The following is a 20,706-nucleotide window of genomic DNA, read 5'->3' on the forward strand; positions in this document are numbered from 1 at the left end:
ATTCAAGTAGAATAACCAATAATAACGAAACAGCAACGAGATCTATTAAGTCATCAGACAGTGATTAAGCTGTCGTAGAACGAAACTTTAATCGCAATGAAAATCGAGCACTTTTAACGACGCGGGTAGGTCTCTTGATTTGAATGTAAGAGCGATTTTCCGTGCGAGAAGCTTGAAAATGTGAAAGCCAACTTTCATGGCTGCGGAAGAAAGTGGCGGGTAGAAAAATAGAGAAAAGGTGAATGACAAGGAACGAAAGGACCTCAGAGGGACTTTAGGTATCGTTAGTAAGAGAGGGAAAGGAGGGAAAGGAGGTAACATAATTGCTTTTGCAAAAGAGGTCAGAAATTCGTCATTCACAGTCGGTCAGTGCGGTTGAAAGCGTCTTTTCGAGCGTTTGGTTTTTAATACGAAGCGGAGTGCCGCTTCTGGTTTTGAAAGCATCAAAGATTTCCGTCTGTCGCGCTCAGTTTCCGCGCATTCCGTCCCTTTTTCGGTGCTTCTTTCCCTCGCGCTCTTGCGGCGCACCTTGCTGGCGTTGAGCGGGTCCGTACCAAATCGCCTCTGGTGGAATATCGATTCTCGATATTTATTGCCATGCGGTCAGCATGCGTCGCCTATATATTCGACATTAGCCGATCAAACGGCACGATGTACGATTTTCGGAGCCGGTTAGATATTGTCGAGTGCATCGCAAACTGATCGGAAGATGATTTTCACGTACTAATACCTATAAGTTAATGGCTTAACATCGGCTTGCGAACAATACGCTGGTGGGATGGATACCGGCGATGGTTCGTTGACGTTCACTTCCTCCAATGATATCTACTTCGCGTTCGCGCAGACAAATGTCAGTAATAACGTTCCAGCGGGATTTCATGTCGCGTGAACGTTAGACACCGCGTGCGAAACGGTGCGCGAAAGATACGGTTTTCGCATGGACGGAGTATTCGTCGTTGCGAAAGACCGAAGACACTCCGGGAATCTGATATACCGTAAACGCATATGGGGAGGCGTCATAATTTTTAACATTGCCGTCGGCTGATTACGAAACTTTTGACGTTGCCTGAAGCGACGTTGAGTCTTCTTACGGGAAAAGCCGGCCGGGGACGGCAAAGGGAAGCAGCTTATACGCAAAATTTCACGGTAATGGGGCGCATTTTTTATCGAGATATTGTATTGTAGCCTGGGTTGCTTGCGCCTCCGCCCGCCTCCCGTATCCGATGTCAAACAGCGAGATATGAATGTTTACGACGCGGCCTGTCGTAAGAACCGTAATTTAGTGGTTGCATTTTGTAAGACGTCGTGCACCGCGGCTGGGAACCGTCTAAAACCGTATGTCTTATGCGCCGTATTCTTCTTGCTCGTAAATGCAGACCGCCACGGCGGTATCGCCCTTTCCTTCCCTTGGGCTGTCACGGGAAACGTTTTGTCTAGCTATCGAATAATACGCGCGAAATGTGCCGAACATAATACCTAAACGTGTAACGCAAACGTTCACGCAATAGAGAAAAGAGATGCGAAAAGGATGATCGGGCCGCCGCATTCAATTTCAAGTTGCATTCTCGTTCGAACGATCTGTTTTATCATCGGCATGATTTTTACCGAGAATGGAGAAGGAACTCGCGTGGGAGCCTCGCGCTTGTTACCTGTAAAGTTTTAACTTAATTCTCTCGGCAGTTTCTTGATGTCTAATGGGCGAGTTTCAAACTCAGTAGTCACAATTGCATTACTTAATCGATCATATAAATCGATTCTCTCTGCGATGTGTCATTTAAAAAAAAGAAAAAAAAATGAAACTAACGCGGAAACGAGAAAGAAAAAGTACAGAATGGAAACTTAAACCAAGTAAGTTTAAAACAGCGCGAAGTTTGTAAACCGTGTAATAAAAACTGATACAAGTTTATGGAAGCGATATTGCATGTGCGCTAAACGTTCGCAAAGCATTTGCGTGTCAAATTTCTCATATGCGTCGAATAATTGAAGAATATTTAACAATGTTCCGCAACTGATCTTATTGCCAGCACAATTTTCCATTCTAAGGTAACTAATGCAAGCGTTCTTGTGTGATAATAAAAAAAAAAGTATTATATAATTCTGAATTTTTAACTCGCGGCGAATAATCAAGCTACATGTTAATATTTACGAGATTTATATTTATAATTTATTTCACGTAGTTTTTTTTTTACGCCAAACACGTAATCGAAAAAAATTTTAATCAGAAAGACGAAGGTACAGAATATATCGCTCTGTGTACGGTTTCATGTGAAAAGCGTAGAATTGCTGTCCAACACAAGGATATGATACGAACGGATCAGATTTACAGGCGAAATCCGTATCTCGAGATATCTTTCCCTGGCGACGTAGATTCGTGGACGAGAAACGGTACGCGCGCGAAAAATATACGCAGCACCACGTAGGGGAAATAAATTAGGTTCCTTGGAAACGAACCCGGGAACTGAAGACAGAGTCAATTATCGAGAACCCCAGCGTTCTCGAGAGACCGTACCTTCATAGGATATTCTCAAATCTCGATATGATCTTAATTTTTGAGTTTCGAAGAACAAATCGAATTATATTATTTTAAGAGTTATTTAAAAATAAAATAAAATAAAATAAAACTTAATAAATGCGGTAACGTTATTTTTACTTGCTTTTTAGAAAATTATCAGCTTGCTATCTTAAAGGCAGGTTTCATTTAATGTTCCGCGACAAATGTCTGACCGACTGAAAGAATAATTTTCGCGAACTAGAATTCTACGAAAGATTCATAAAATCTAGGTCGCACCTATCTGCTTCCATTTGATATGCTATGTTTGATTGTAAAGCTTCGTACAATAGTAACCAGAGACAATTGTGATGTGGTGTCAAAGTAACACAAGTACAGAAGGACAAGCGAGGTTGAGCTTCTGTGTACAGCAGGATTCTTGTACAAGATATCGTATTGCAATCGTCTATTGATCTGCGCAGTGGCTGCGGATTACTCGTTGTTTAGGGCAGGAAATGTTTTCGAGAATTTCGAGAAACTTCAATAAGCAGGATTAGTCCCGTGTTATTTTAATTGTTTATTAGTTCGCAGCATTTGTATCAAACAGATATACGATATCTAGTTTGCGCTAGCTTGACAAGCGGAAGGTGTAACACTAATAAGCGACTAGAATCGCGCCGAGATGAAGTCCCGTCACACCAGGTGGATCCGACAGCTTCTTGTTCGTCTTGTCGTTATAAATTTAAGATGCATCCGCATCTGTGCGAACGGCGTGAGGAAGTAGGGCAGCAGTCGCCGTACCCCTTATCTGATTTTTGCGGGGGCAACGTCCATTTTATACCCTCGTATTTTCCGCCTCGACGTGGTAATCAGAAAGATCTATAGTTACATCGCCGCTGAAGTTCTATCCAACGTTATGTACGCCCCGCGGTAAATAGACGGCCGAGGGCGGTTACACCGTTACATCGAAATGAATTATCATCGTGCCGACGTCGGCGATGCGCCCGCGGTTTGTACACATATCATACGATATCGTCCCGAATTGAAAAACAAATCACACGACGAGGCTTAGCGGGCGCGAGCTTAAGTAAAGTAGCTACAAGAGCCGAATCGATTGGAGGAGGTGCGGTCTTACCTTATGGATGAAAAAAAATGTTTGTATTAAATCTCTTTGAATCCGTCGGCGGTTCTGAAATTAAAACTTTAAGCCGAGCTTACGTTTCTGACCAATCAATCACGAGCAACGAGGCGTAGCTGAAATTTTGAGCCGCTTCGTCGGGGGAAGATTAAGCGCTCGTTCAGAAGAAGCGCACACCCTCTTTTCGAGATCTCATTCCCGTCAGGTCAAGGAGAAATCTAATAAAAATCTACTCGCGAGTCTTTAGTCCCTGAAATCGATCTAGCGGCACCCATTTAATCTCCGACGTTCTCGATACGTCATTTCAAAAAGGATATCGTTGCAAGCCGTATGCATATTGTAGCGGTCAAGATTGCCTCGCTTGATGAATGTATCCCGCTCGCGCTATCGTGTGTGAATAAATGTTCCGAGGATCATCCTCTTCACGTTGTTATCAGCTTTCACATTACCCGCTTTCAACCGCGATGAATCCCGCAAAGCAGATGTCGAGTCCTGAAAGAACACGAAGAGCCGCGCGCGTAATTACGAGATGCGCGGCGGAACCCTTTCCCAGATTCGTGCAACTCCCCGGACGTTAGAGGTGCACTTTTCGTCGAGATCGATCCCGTATCCTTACTCGTCTGCAACACGGAAACGCTTCTTCCCTGATAAATTTAATTTACATCAGGTTAACTTTGGAACAGACAGCGTACTCTAACTTTCCTCCGAGCGCAATTGACGATTATATCTAGTCGACGGGGGATTTTCAGTTTTTCTCTAACAAAGTTCGAAATTAAATGAAAGAAGTAAATATATTAAGAATATACATTTAATTAAAAAATTCTTATCCGATTACGCGACTTTGCTCGACGCCGATAGAAATAGCTCGTCGTGCCATTTCGCGCGAGGTGACCACTTTTAAGACGCGATCGCTCGAAACGCCGCCTCCGCCGCGTATGAAATTTCCTACTTAAGATCCGAATCAATCGCGTTAATTATATTCTCGTAGATATTTATAGTGTGCCGTAATAAGCGACATAATCCGCTACCCGGCACGCAACGGCGCGCGCGTGCAGAATTTTTTGATCAGTCACGTGAGGCTCATTAACTCTCACCCTTAACGAGGTGAAAACGTACGTAGAAGCTCGTGTTAATTCGCGGTAACGTCCCTATTCTTACCGGATCTCGCCCTCCCGTTTCCTCGTACGGGCGACAATTTTTCCGTTCGCATTAGCCTGCCGGAAAAAGCAATAACGTCTCTTTATCTCGACACCGCGAGAGCCGTGAACCATTTTCTCTGCCGCGCGAATATTTTATTCCTCCTATTCTCGGGAGTCCTCGCAGTTTCCCGTTTTCTTTACACTACTCGCCCCGAATATTCTTTTCTCCTATTTTGTTTGCCACGTACGTCTTTCGCGCTAGCTTTCACGTGTGCGTACTTTTCACGTGCACATGTGTACGCTATCAGGCTTGTACGTGACAGCGTTTACCATCGGGTCGGGTTTAAATCAATAATCCTGAAGACGGTGACATGAGACAGTTTGCTGGTGTAGTTAGCGAGGCAATGCAAGTTGGAAACGTCCACATCTAACCAAGGTAATTGCAACATTAAATTCAATTTGCCTACTGGCGCCCCGTAAGATATGCCACGAAATTACACGAGCCCCTGATAAAATTGATTCTACGAAACTCGCGAGAAGAACAACCAAGGAGTTTATAACGACGGATTTGTTTTTAATATGAAAATTTTTACATTTAAATTTCACGTTTAAATTTTTCTTTTTTTTTTTTTTTTCGGCAACAATTATTTCAACGTCGCAGTTGGATAATTTTTTCTCTTTCCCCTCCCTCTCCCCGCGTAAAATCAAATTAACGTAAATTACATGCGATAAAATCATAACTGTACCATATCCCGTTTGTTTGTATATAATAAACTTGAAATAGCATTAGTTATTCGCACAGATCGTACGGAGTACCTGTTAGTTTTAGAACACGTTAAAATACATTATAACATTTGGTTGCTCAATTTCGTGTTTAAATGAGATTCTCGTACAATTACCGCCGGTCCCTATTGAACGCGCATATCATAGCGCTTATGGCTTTTAGCGGTCTCGAAAACAGGAAGCGTAAAGTTTTCATAATAACGCATCCTCTCCGTTAGATAGGGAGAGACCCAATTGCCACAGGATGCACACAGGGTCCGTCGGTACAAAGGTCCGCCTTTTTTCCTGCTTCAGCCGCATCTACACGGAACAGCGAACGCTTATGCGAACCCTCACCCGCAGGGGAATAATTTTAGAAAAGATTTCCTCATTCAAAGGATGGGATAAACCGTTTTAAACACTTTCCGTGAAACAAGAGAGCAGAGGGTGTTCCCTCTTTGCAGCGAACGAGGGCCCGCCGGGCCCGAGATTAATCGAAATAGTAGCGAAACTGTATTCATTATACAAAACTAAATGCAATATATTATATTTAAGCGCGAGCGAACTCTTACCAAATATATTCGAGCCGAACGTTACACTTCGAAATAAGATCGTGCGTTTACGTGAGAACGTGCACACTCGTGTTCAAGTTTAGGTATTTTTATATAGTAAAAACCGAAATAAACTACTAGAAATCGGTCTTCCAATCTTAGCGGAATACGTATATCTTCCTCAGAAAACTGTGCAGCTTCTTTTCCGCGGCTAAGTAGGACGGTGAAAAGTTTTGCGGAAAATCAGTATTCCTCCGAAAAAGCGAAAAGCGTAAAACGTGCGAGAAACGGTAAATTATAATTTCATTTTGTATTTAAGTGCATAGTTAAAGTTTGTCTTTAATTACAAACATTGTCGTTCACGGCGAATGCAAATTCCAATGCGACGCTTTCTTATATCAGTGTATAACAAAAACTGGCCAGATGTTACCGCAATAAAAAAAAAAAAAAATATATATATATTAATTTTGCTAGACTTTGAACCCATAAAGTATCATAGTATTGCAAGATATCATAGTCGAGCTCATACGTTCGTATATTAAAATTATTTTTACATTTCTACCAAATTGATATAAAAATAAAATCCAACATTCTAGTGTGACAAAATAATTTATTCCGTTTGATAGAAAAACTCGTAAAAAATATTCGTGAAAACAGGACGCCTTGTTAATAAAGTGTTTCTCGGAAAATGTGTCCGGGCCGATTATTTTTGTGCAGGCATGCGTAAAATATTGCATTCACTTTTTAAAGCAGGCTCTATATTGTTCTATATAGTAACGTATAAATGGATAGCTGTGGTTACATAAAAATCGTTTGGTAGGTACAGCGTGCGCCTAGCTAATATACTCCGTGTGGATTATTACTTTTATTTTCGGCGTTCGAGCACCCTCGTCAATACTGATCCAGGTGAACAAGTTTTGCCAATATTAAATTTACGAGCTCTTTATTAAAACTTTTGGCGACATATAAATTTAATGTAATGAAATTGAATTTCACGAGTGAGCTATTATTGCTCCTGTGGATTTTGATTTATATACATCACATCAAAAGCCATTAATTAAAGCGTACTCGTTAAACATACGACGCACGGTAATATTCTTTTTTTTCTTTTTAATATATAAATATATATGTATATCTATAGATAATTTTAATAATAGAACAACCAGCATGCAGAAAGTAAACAAACTGTTGGTGACAAATGAAATGTGTGGTAACAAAATGATCATTTACGTTACAAACGTTATTTTCCTGCATTATCACGTTACGCAAAGATTTTTTAATATTTTAAAATAGTTTCGGAAACTGATACGTGACATTTTTGCGTTTTTTAATAATGAAAGAAATGAATAAACCAACGGCAGAAAAATGTACGGCTGAAAAATATCATCTTGCGCCGAGTTAGCGTGCGAAACTGTTTTTCGGATTCATCCGGTGTCATTTCCCCGGCAATCTGCCTGGCCGTGCAAATACATATTTTTTCGTCCTGGTTGGGCTAACTTTGCCAGAGCGGAGAGCGAGCTATCGACGATGCAATTTATATCGCGTGAACTACGACCATTTTGAAAAGCGGCGGTGCGCAGTAAGCTTGTGATGCAATAAAAACTTTAACGTGGGATATTACATACGCGTTTGAATCAATTTTTCTCGTAAACTTCGAATGCCCTCTTCTTGTTTCAAACATTTTTGCGTCTTCCGAAGCGCCGACTTTATTCGCATAATATGCTAATATCTCAAGGGGATGCAGATATTATCGAGCTGGGACGTGCTCGTATTCATCGAACGCCGTAACATCGTGGCGTATCGCCGTTCACAGGAATTGCCCTGACCGATTGGAACTTGCACTTTAAATGTCCTTCGGGGTCGAATGATGATTACGACCGAAGGATCACTTCGCTGCAGCAGAACGTCAATTAGGTAAATGCGAGAGAATTTCGTCGCGATCAAGCCTGTTGGGAATATATCGAATATTGATTTATACAATTACGTTAGCTGTTCGTGGGGATGGTGTTCAGCATTCCCACATCTAGCAGCTATAAAAATGAAATATTTCACACGCCTGGCCAGAGATGTGCATTAAAAAACCGCAAGCATTTATAACCGAACGGTTAGTTTTTCGCGTTAAATATTTTTTAATTCAGTTTTTATTGCATTAACCGGCCAAGTCTGCGCGAGCACTATCGTGCTGGACGATGGGTGCATCTTCGTGATAGGCGAAAAAAGAAAATTCGAACGCTACGAAAGGAGCCGCAGTGCTTTCATCGAGGTACGTTCGCTGATCGATGGTCGTAACACCGTCGAGTAGCATTGAAGAGCTTGTGGACGACGCGGCGCTTTGTGAAAACGTTCATATTTCTCGTTTGGGGATATCGCGGTCTCATTGAACTCGCCGCGGTGATAAGTCCGACGAAGAAACGAGGACATCGAGCGTAGGCGGGAGATAAGTATACGAGGGGAGATCGCTACCCTGAGGACGGCTAGGTCCGAGCAACGTCGTGGCGATGACAGCGCGATATGTCAAACCATTGTCCCCCTTCGTACTCTCGTTACGACCCTCTTGTCGCCACCGTTCTTCTTCGCACCACATAAGACCGGCGAACTAACTATGCACACTGCTGTAGAAGACAATACGATCACGTTTCAATTTCCGATAAGATATATTGTGTTGGTGTGTCGCGGCAAAATACGATCGAACTGAAACGAATAAGATTCTCGTTAATGCAATTAAATAATTCAACGACGAGTTAATACGATTAAAATGAGAGTAATTTAGGTAAATATGACTTTTACGGTGAGTATTTCTGAAGAAATACAACGACCTCGTAAGAGGTCAGACTAGTCAACGCGGAGAACCCCGGTAACTCTCGGGCAATAAATAAGGGGCGGCTAGTTGCTTAGAAATACGCGGGGCAGTGTCTGAAAAGTTTCGACGAGCGGCGAAATGGCCCGTGGTAGAAGCGCCGCATTGATTTCAAACTGAATAAATGTATATATGCATACGTTAAAGCGTCTATACGATTCCCACAAAAACCGGGGTCAGGTACAAAAAAAAGTTTTTTTTTTTGTGTCCAGCTATTTTTATCGCAGCTATATCTATAATTTTTCTTCCTTCAAATTTCATGCATTTAAAATTTATTAGATTATAAAAATTATATCACTCTTACAATTTATAGCGCATATAAATTATATAAAGTTATTCCTGTGCTTTACGGCTTTCAAATATTTCTTCTTTATTTCCGTGGAGACTAAATAAGTTGGGACACACAAACTGAGTTATTTTATTTGCCCTTTAATAAATTTTGCACGAAAGAAAATTGACAATAATAATCCATTAAATAGTGTAATCGGAAACGCATTTATAGCGCATGAAAGTGTAAAAGCCAGTCTAGCTCTTCTGTTGGCAGGAAACGAAAGTTAGATCGAACAAAGCAATTATAGTCTTGAAGTCGCTTCGTGCACTACCTGAAAGTTCTAACCGCATCTGGTATTCATCCGAGGGGACGTAATAAAGGAGAGAGTAAGACGGGCAGCATGCTCCAGAAGTTACAGAAGTTTCTGTTCTCTCGTCGCATCGGCTTAAAAAGTCACCGATTGTCGATCGCTGAACGTCGCGTAATATTTGCCAACTTTGGCATATCTTCGTTACATATTTACCAAAGTAAAGGCGTCCCGCGCACGCCAAGACATACGTCCGTGAGCAAGACATCGCTGTCTACGAAATTGCGGTGGAAAGTGCGGTGCTTGTTCTACCGTAAAATATCCTTAGTCTTCCGAGCGTTATTAATTTTACGTAAAATAATATTATAATGCTCCAGCATTTCAGTCACAATGTTACGATTACAATATTTCAGTTAACAAACTTGATAGGTGTAAACGTCAAGTTTTAAATCCTGATTTTATTAAAAATCTATTTGACGACGATAATAATTGAAATTGCGATACAGCAAAGCCCCGAGGTTTATCGAGCAATCTATTTTCTTTTTCTGATTGTTTAATATAATATATTTAAACGTCTCGGCAAAGGAGCACGTTAATTTTGGAAACCACTAAAGCCACACGAGAGCCTCCACTTTAAAACATTATAATTATATTTTCCGCGAGGAACCTCGAGGCAAATGAAAGTTAAATCAAAGTCTTGGCTCGGGGCATGGTGGTCGAGGAAAACGTCGAGAGAGCTGATGTTGAAAGTCTTCGTTGTAAGCTTTGTATCGGTCTTACTTGTAACGTAAGTTACGAAATAATCGAGATACATGGGAGATAGAAAGAAAGCACACGATATTAATACGAAACGCGGATTAAATCCCCTTAAAAACACTCACTAGACGGAAAAAAAAAATATATATATATATACAAACGCGTGCACTTAAAATACCATTTAGAATAAATTTTAGGATAAATTTACGGCATTTCAAAATGTCATTCTGTGTTTATTTTCAAATGCTCTACATGTTTATTTTATGATGCGAAATAAAATATTCCGTTGCAAAAAGCAGAACCATTTACATCGCGCTTTATTTCATGATGATTTTACGCATACAGATACTCGCTCGCATTTTCAGTAATGCGTGTGAGTATCCATTAATAAGAGTATATTAAACCTAATATTTGAAGACCACTTTTTTCGGGATTTTCCCCGTTAATTGCGTTACGGGGATTTGGAAAATAACGTTGAGTGATAGAACACTGAGGTGCAGAAATATTAAACTGCAGCGTCGCAGGCGAAAGTTCGTGATACGGCAGCCGCAGATAAAGGCAGCTATTTGTTACAATTAGGTTCTCTTCCGCGGGGCTGCAGACGGTGTGTCCCTAGGTTGCACTTGCTCACTTCACCTCCGGCACTTCTTGTCACCGTCCTTGCACCCTGCGCCCTCGTATGCATTCAAGCGTCTCCGTCACCTCGAGCATCTCAAATGGAATTACGTGAAATGGCGGTCGCGTTTTCCTAATATTCGGTAGCGTTCTCATTCCCCTCGTGCTTCCATTGTTACCAATGTCGAGTACGTGCACATAATTGCTGAACGTCGGGAGCAACTTCTTCAATACAGACGCGGCTTACTGTTCGAAATATCTATGTGCACATAGACAATTAACATTTAACGCGAAAAATTAATGAAAAAGAGAATTATTTTGCAAATATTTATCTGTCACATCAAATAAAAATTAAAAAAAAAAAAAAAAAAAAAGACAGTGGCATATTAATGTATTAGAATTATATTTAATAGTTAACTGCAAGTGTAAAATGTCGTGATGTCTTTTAACGCAACATGTTAAAATCAGATGCATGTCTTTTATATTCTTAGATAAGCGCTCCCAATAATCTTTTCAATAATACTTCTCTCTGCTAACCCAAGCTTCTCTGGTGGCCGCTGGACATATCGGCTTTTAGCTCAAAAGGCTCAATTGGCTTCGGCCCCGAGCTTTCCCACACCGCAGCATTCAAACATAGGATCATATCTGTCTATATTCATGAGCAATACCAATACGGAACGGAGGAAGATGCAAATGTCGTGCGTTTCCGCCCCAAGATCCGGGTACAATTTTCGCGGAGCCCAAGGGAGGACATACGTTTCCTTTCCTACGTCCGAATATATATATTATAATGGAGCGTAAAGAAGAATTCCTTTCCTTTGCAGATTCGATTCCGCACTGAAATGTAAAATTTTCAACCCGGCGCACCTCTCCGCGATTTGTATTTAAAATTATCAAGTAAATATTTTATACTCAGATTGAATAACACATGTTTCATCCCGACACATTCTTCGTCATATATTTTCACAAAATTCATCAAGTCACTAGTTAATGACGAAAGCAAACGGTGGAAATAAAACTCGTATTTTATGTCTGTCACAGATATTTCAAATTATATGAAATATATTTTTGTTAATATACAATATACGCGGACTAAAAATTATCCAATAAAATTCGAACATCTTGTTAAGCGCGTCTCTTTGATAATAAAAATTAAAAAATTACTTATCTTAAAAAACTATTCATTTCGTCGACATACTATCGAGTACATCCTTTGTGTAAAATATAAAGAATAAAAATATTCGTAACTATCGTGTAATAAATTATTAACTGTCTAAAATAATTAACTTTTTTTCAAATGTTTCGTTATTTAAAGCTTATCATCTGAAAATATATACTCCAACGTGCAGTCTCAACAAAAATTGACAAATTAAGTGGTTTGTACTGTATATAATAAATGAATTTCTTTCTATTTAAAATTCCTTCTGCGTAACTAAATCGATATTTATTTCCGACGTACACTGTTTTCGATCAATTCATTTCTCCTTAATATAGACTCGACAGATATCGAATTTTATTATTCGACAAATGATATAGAATTGACGTGAGATTGTGAAACGTGTAGAAATATAAATCACGATAAAGGATACTTCAAAAATAGGTAACTGCATTGCCAGTCGCTATCGCAAAGCTCTGAGACGGGTGAGATAACGTTACCTATAATAACAGGAAAACTGGAAACTGGTATTGGAGTAATCTCCTGTTCAGGAAATTTATCCGCCATCTCGGCAGCTTCCGCCTACATCGCTCTTTCCAACTCCCTATTCGGCTTCGCCATTTTGCCAGGATTAATACTTACGTCCTATCGTACAGCTTGTTGAAATTTACTGCAAGATAAGACCGGCAAAATAGAGTTGTTCGTATAGTTTAGATCACATTATACCGATACGACATCGTGTCAAGATTAAATTGTATTTAGACACCCCGGTTGTACATACATTTACGAGAAAAGGCTCCGTGGAAATTCATATATTCCATTGTATTTATTTTCGCGGTGGACACGTAATGTATAATATATATATATATATATATATATATATATATATATATATATATATATACAATTTGCAGATTCAACTGCATTAAATTACTGAATGCCGATCGTCAAAATAAATATCCGCACATTTGTATAGACTCCTATATACGCATACGTCCGCCAAGATTACACAACACTCGTTAAATACGAATTTCAAAGACACAATGCATATATGGTTTAAAATTATTATTAATATAATGTATTAAAAACGCAATTGTACGATAACGCATTATTAATATAATAAATGCCAACAAATTTGCGAAATTGTTCGCATAAGGAAAATGAGCTTTCGAAAGGGGAACGAGCGAACGATTAATTTCCAGCCAAGTGGCTTAATAAACCGTGTCATCCAGTCAGAGAAATTATCGGGCATGCTAGGAATTTAATTGAATCTCAACCGTGCAATTTCTGCCTTCGGATCTGTAGAAGACGTGACAGATCCGTCATCTAACTGTGGCTTAAGGGAGGATGTAAAAGGGTATGCCGGATTATAAACCGTAGTAAGGCGCTTCTCCTTTCGCTATAGCATCGCGGTATTCATGTCTATGTTTAGAACCGTGCAAGTAAGAGCACGTTTTACAAAAGACGGTATTACGAACATATTTCGTGGATTTATGTCAAGTGTTATTTCATTTTTTTGCTCGTCGCTGAACATTGTAGCTCTCGGGGGAGGGAAAGAATATTAAGGCTCTTCCTCGGCGTCTATTTCTCAAATATTAAATATTCTCTTTTGTCTTTCGCGAATTGATATTTAGAATTGTTATTACAAAGAGACACAGAATCTAACGTCGACAAAAAAAAAAAAAAATATTACGCTCAGATTGCTCGGGCACCGTGGCATTCTCGGATCGTGTTCTCGACGAATGGAAAGAAAGAAAGTGCGGTAAACAGAGAAAAAAGAAAAGAAAAAAAAAAAATTTTTTCTTTTTTTCGCTCAAACGTTGGCGGTAACGTTGGACGGTGATATTTGCCATCGACGTATCGACGTACTCTATACCAAGTGTGGACGTACAAGTATTATCAAGCTCATACACCCGTTTCTACTCCATGTTATCCTTCGAAATTACTTACAAAAAATAAACCGGGCGAAGGAGCGATTGAGAAATACGGTCAGTTTATTAAGAAAACACGAGCCGCGCTCGGATCTTAGTTTTGAATGTTTCACGCGTCATGTATCTTACTATTATCGAAAATATAAAAAGTATTCACGAATCACAAATATTAGGCGAGACAGAATTACTCAAGTTACGTAAATGCGCTGTTTTAAAAAGTTTTAAAATAAGTCTTTACATTTATATTACGGAAGATACGAAATTAACTGAAAAGGGGACCATAAGAGCAAACAAAATATATTAATGCATGAGCCCTACGTATGGGTGACTACGCGGCTATCGATAAAAGTACCCTTCAGCTTGAAGTAGCACGTTCAGAAAAGCCGAACAACGCACAAGTGTGTGATAGAGTGATATCGTAAATGTATACACAGGCTATGAAGTCCCGTGTAACCAACGATCTCATTGGGTAACGTAAGATATATGGCGGTAGCTTTTATATGTATGTATCTCACATAGAAGTATTTTCTATCTTACTTAAAAATTTCTATATTAGTGCGGATGATAACGCAAATAATCTAACCACACGTCATTCTATTCCGAGAGAATATTTTGAATTTTTCGGCATTTTATTCCTCGTACATCACTCCAGTTTTATTTTGCGAATTTCCACGGAATCTTAGCGCTTTCGCGAAACTGCTGTTCAAATAGTTTACTCTTCTGCGATCCCGGGGCAATTGCTTATCCATTAATCTTATAATATTGTCACACCGAGTCTACGGCGGTGCCGTATCGATTTGTTGACTTCGTTTCAACACCGGCGCGCTAGATTTTTGCATATGCCTTGAACCTGCGGTACACCCGATATCGGAAATCTACGAAGAAAATCTCGCTCGCGTTCGTTTTTGTCGTGGAATTATTCGCCGCGCGCTCATCTCGGTCGTTGCACTCCGTAGCCCACGCGAAAAGCAACAAGAATGCGACAGCGGAATGTGGCGGGCGCGCTCGCATCAACGCGATTCAAGATCCAAATTGCAATTTGACCGCGTGAATAGCTACAAAACGCATCTAAAAGGGGGATTGAAGATCCACCGGGGCGCCGGTATCGTATCGGAACGTTTTGGGAGAGCTACGCGCAGATCATTAACCCCCAGGTCATCGTCGATCGTAATACTTGCGAGCTTGTACGAGCGGGAAGAGCATTTTGGACCAACGGCGCTGGAGGAAAAAGCTCGCCCCGTGAGAGACGAGGGGCGCCGGGGGGAAGGAGGGAAAGGGGCGTCGATGAAGAAAAAGCAGGAATCAATGAGATGGTTTTGATAGCCAGCCATCGTCGGTTATGATATGTATGCTACATTACGTTCGCTTTTGTGTTCCTACCTGGCTGGTCTTCGCGCTAGACCTGAGAAGCTTGGGTAAATTGACGGGAAGAGAGCGCCCCGGGATCGGCGATTTGAACCGGTATGGCCTATAGAAGGAGGTCCGCGGTGCTGATGGCGGGCGGGTAGATTGGTACGAGAATGATGGGAGAATGGGGAGAACAGAGGAACGGCAGGGAAATGGGCTCGGCTGTCACATACACGTACTCCCCGGAGCTGCAAACTGATAGTGGACAGATACTGCGCATTCGTGGCGCACGGTTAGAATTAATTGCCAATGTTTGGCCCGGTACGTGGATATTGGGATGAATGTTCGTTAGCGGGCACGGTTCCCTCGGCATTATCCCGACGGAACGAGTTATCCCGTCAGAGCGGTACTTATGTTGGCCCTGATGCCCGAAAACGAGCATCGTGTCCGCTGATAATAGGACTACAGTCATTAATCATAGAACGCGAATAAAAAAAAAAAAAAAAAAGGAAAGAGAGAAAGAGAAACAAAAAAGCGATGAATCGGATTTCGAATGGTGGAAAACGTCCGCTGATAAGTACGTTCGATAGGCATGTACCGGGTACATGGTGGCCTAATGGCTACAACATGTGACTTCACCGTACGGAAATAACGTTTCGAGTAGGCCATGTAAACGCGGCTATTGTTTGAACAGGTGTACAGTCTGTTTCGATGCATACGCGTCTATCGCACCGAATAGAATAACATTTACGTGCATGTTACGTATCGATTTCTGTGTAACAATTAATAATTCGACGGTTTATCAGCACAGCCGGATAAAATTGGTACTTGGTTATTATTAGAATTAATTACTCCGTAGCCATTTTCGTTATGTCTTTGATCGATATGACGCACGACAGTTTGTTTTCGAAACGAGAGCCGTGCCCGTCCGCGTGGCAGAAATTTGCAACGACGTAATGAGGATATGCAGTTGACGTAATCGCGCGTGATAATGGGGGACTTCTAAATACGTCGCTAATCGTAACGCGTTTGCCGGACCGCAACGTAGGCAGATTCTCGCTGTAATTAGGCTCGGGCGCGCCATCCCCCGCTTTTTTTTTTCTTTTTCCCGCAATGTAGCGAAATTTCAGTCAGATAACGCGCGGCCGGATCTAATGACCGACCAATTTAGAAGCTAACGACATTACCTTGTACGCGAGGATTATGTTAATGCAACATTTCGGGGGGGATGGTCTTCTCGCGTCGGGTTGCAAGCGCATATTTGGCCAACTCGCGCGCGGACACGCGGCGCGTTTTCTCGCGCGCGCGGAGAAAGTACACGCCTTAGAGAGAAAGAGAACGATATTACCGTAACGCCATAGAACGTGGAAACGATTATTGTCTCGGGTATAAAACGTAACTACTTCCTTCCGCGGTGCGGTGTGGCAAAGTGCGACAGTTTTGTAGTTATCCTCGGCCTGCAACGGCTCGGTATAATGGTAAGTGAATGAGGTCCACGCCCAAGCTCGCCGCGGTTTTAAATAAAGAAACCGCGCGAGCTAACGTGATTTCTCACCACGAGCCATGCGAACGAAAAAGAAGGGGGGTGGAAGGAAAGAAAAGAAAAAAGAGGAATCCGCTTTTATTCTTGCTTCGGCTTGTCGGTCAACGACATTTACGACGACGGCGACGACAATGACGGGCTGTAATACCGTAATTGCGTCGTGATTCGCGTCAACGTGCAATAATTGGCGTACGCGCGCGGTGTCTTACCAGTCGAACGCGAGCTTCGAATTTTCTACCGAGCGTGGAACGCGATTCGCTCCACTGCGAACGCCGGAATTCTCAAAGAAATTCCGTAGACGGAGACGGAGTCGGGCTTTTATTTTCGAATGCGTCGTTGGCGCGGGATACCCGATCGACGTAAGTATCCAATAATACGGACGTGATTTACGGAATGCAAGTAGCGCACGTACCGTTTTATACATTGTGCTACAGCGTTTAATTCACAGCGCAAAATATGAGCTACGTAGAAACTGCGAGAGGCGAAAAAAATGTTTTCTCTTCCTCCCTATTTTTTTTTTTTTTTTTTTTGCCGAAACTAAAATTTCAGCTCTGTGCCAGGGAAATAAAGTTTATATCTAAATCGCTACTTAAGTTTGAAGTAAATTGCTACGTAACCTAAACTTACGGTGTCGAATAGAGATATAACCGAAAGGATTCCAGCAAAGTATCTTCGCCGTCGACGGCATTCTTATCTTTCGTACTTATCCTTTATCATTTCGAAACTTCTAAACTTCATCCGCCATGCAACTCTGTCGCCGATGTAAATGGCATCGTTTGCCGATTATCTCGAACTTACCTGGAAATTGAAGAAAAATATTGTTTTATTTATATTCTTTCGTAATAAATGTGAATGCTCGGGAGCATTATTTTTTCAGAAGAGATTCGACGGGTAGAAATATATGTAAAAAAAATACAGATGTAACTCGCGCACTTACGATTCTTGTAATATAACAGAAAATACATCAAAGCCAGCGTTTTCGCGCAAGTTTTTCTTGAAACAGAATTACAGCGTCGCGGCTTTATCAACACGGATTCCGTTAAGTATCTTATGTTACTTTAAATATTCAACAAAAGACGATTGTAACACATCGCCAGAGAAGAAATGATAAAAGTAAATCGACTTTCTTTATAAAGTTGGAGTTTCATTCAGCGAGTTTCTTCTCGATGTATCAGCTAACAGGCATTGTGCATGAGAACTGTATAATGTTGCGACACAAAACGGGGAGAAATCCTTAGAATGTTTTCTTCGATAATAGGAAGACATATTTCGCATTTCCTGTCTAAAGCATTTTATTAGAACTAAAGGTTGAGAGCAAAAAATACCTTGTATTTTTTTTTATCTTTTATCTATGTCTGTTCCTTTTTATTTTTACAAAAATTATTCAACTAATGAATATCAAAGAGTAAACTATTAAAATAATTTAAAAAAGCCAATCGTTTTTTTTTTTTTTCGTCGTTCGATATATATATGTACTTTTATTTGTTCATTCACTCACATTTTTACCTTTTTTTAAAAGAATATTTTCCATTTAGAGCCGCAAATATTACTCAAGTCAATGGAGTCGTGCTATTTAATCATAAAATATGAATATGTCGAACGTATTGAATTCAGTCATCAACAAGCACACTTCGAGCTAACATCGCCTACTTAATTACGCTAATGATACAAATATATTTTTTTTAACAATTTTTAATAAACGTCAAATTACATTCGAGTACGTTAATTAATATGAACGAATGCTCTTCTCTTTAGTCGGAGCGTCTAATTGTACATATACATGAACGATGCGCTAGCGTACGATTTCAGTAACTATGCAAGAAATTACACAAGCCACGTGCAACCGTCGGCAGCCGACTGTGTTTCGTCTTCCTGCGCGGAGACGTACAAAGTTTCGTCTCTTCGCTGTAACAGTACGTATCGTCCCAACTGTAGGTTATGACTCGTGCCAGGACACATAATTAATCTGTCAGTTACGAGGGGGTAACAGAATGAAAAGACAGGAAGGAGAGACCGGGTGTATAATGGCTGAAGTGTCGGGAAAGAAGCAGCATCGGTCGCTGGCAAGCTACTTACAACTTCACCTGCTACTCTCTAACGAGGAACATAGGTACAAAACATAATAAACGGCAATCGTGAGATGCGCATTAGAAGAGAACTCGGCGCTGATCCCACGGACTTTATTTTCTCGCAAATGAATATCGCTCACTTTATGAAGCGCCGTCTCCGGTTTCCTTTTTTTACTTTCGCTCTCGCCTTTTGTTTTCCCTGGACCACGAAATGGTCTCCGTAAGTCTATCAGTGAACTCTCGCCGCGCTAATTCGAAACGAATACTCTATAGCACTGGCACGCGAAATTCTTTTCATTCGCAACTAGATAAAGCGCAATAAAGAAATCCCGTTTAACTTCGTTGCCTCAAAGGCGAGAAATTGTATTTGTCGAAACTTTACCCGCGATAAATTTGCAAGTTTATTGCATTAGCGGATTATTCGTTACGTCAGACGTTCCGATATCAACAGGAACTCGGTCCTACCTAATTTATTTTTCTTCGGAAAATTAACGAATAAACTTATGGTTATTAATTACTGTGAAAAAAATTTTATTTTAATTATGAAAAGAGAAAAAAAAAGCAGAGCAGTGTAATATAATGTCAAGTGATTTAAAATGCTACAACACGTCAAGATAATCCAGAATACTGCCACGAAAGGAAGGAAGGGAAGAAGAACGGAAGGATGGAAAATATCCTGTTCTAACCTAACCGGAAAATACAAGCGTAAGCAAAATTAAAATAATTAACTAATGTCCGAATCTAATGAGGCGCGCAAAACTCCGCGCTCTGTAATCACTGGTACTTATTAAAAAACCACATCGGTTGTTTACCGTGATTTTCGTTTCGTATTATGTATTTCTTGCGGTTAGAGGTAAATTATCCGGACATGCGATTCGCTGTTTTGGGCATTCTCACGGCGCAATAAAATACCCATCGGACAGCTTTAACCTACATTTCCAGGCAAATGCATGCCACCCCGGCTCTGAAATATGCAGAAGACCGACCGATGGTCGGTCAACAGTTTTTTTTTTTTCTTTTTTTTCTTTTTTTTTTTTTTATCAGTCATTTCATGCAGTATAGTCATCGCCGCGTTTTAAAACGTTGCGCATCCGTGAGCGAATTAAGGATTATGAATTTAATAAAAGCAAAAAGTGTGTATTTAATCCCTGACTCGTCCCTTGTACTCTCATTGCATGTAAAGAATATCTAAAATATTTGAAAACGCCGGGGAGATAAAATATTATAAAAATGCAAAAAGCATTTGTAATCTTTCATAAAATAAAATTAGATACGGAACAGGTATTGTCACAAATACAAGTCCGGCCGGAGTGCATTTTCGCGTAATCGACGTATTTCCTTTTAGTAACGGACGTTGTAGCTTGTTAGCGTCACGTCGAAAAATCTCAGGCCATACACAGAGGTGTTATAAAAAATCTTCAACCTGTCCTATAAGCGAGTTTGCGTCGCAGTAATTTCCACTTGGCTTCTTTCCCACCCTCTGACCACCCCGTTGACCCAAGGGTATTCCCTCCGGTGTTACCTCATGCTGACCAACTCGTGTTTTTTCTCACCCTTAACCTGAGGTGAGCGTGAGGTTAACCGTAAGGGTAGAGGTAGCGCGAGGTAGCGAAGGGGAGGTCGTCCAACCAAGGCGAGAAAAGTGTTGATTCCGAGAAGAATTGACGGAATCGCCAAAGAAATGCCGTCGCGGCTCGACGTCCGCTCCTAAATTCTCCAAGCGTATCGATCTTTCGGAATTATTTGACGATGTTATTTAAAATATCCTATGCATGC

General features: G+C 40.7%; 1 protein-coding gene across 5 annotated transcripts in view; it reads right to left on the bottom strand.

The window, feature by feature from the left end:
- Ten-a (tenascin accessory) overlaps nt 1-20,706 on the bottom strand; it is a 448,965-nt gene that overhangs the window by 372,883 nt on the left and 55,376 nt on the right. The window lies entirely within an intron of this gene.

The sequence above is a fragment of the Cardiocondyla obscurior genome, linkage group LG04 (assembly GCF_019399895.1).
Source record: "Cardiocondyla obscurior isolate alpha-2009 linkage group LG04, Cobs3.1, whole genome shotgun sequence".
NCBI lineage: Eukaryota > Metazoa > Arthropoda > Insecta > Hymenoptera > Formicidae > Cardiocondyla > Cardiocondyla obscurior.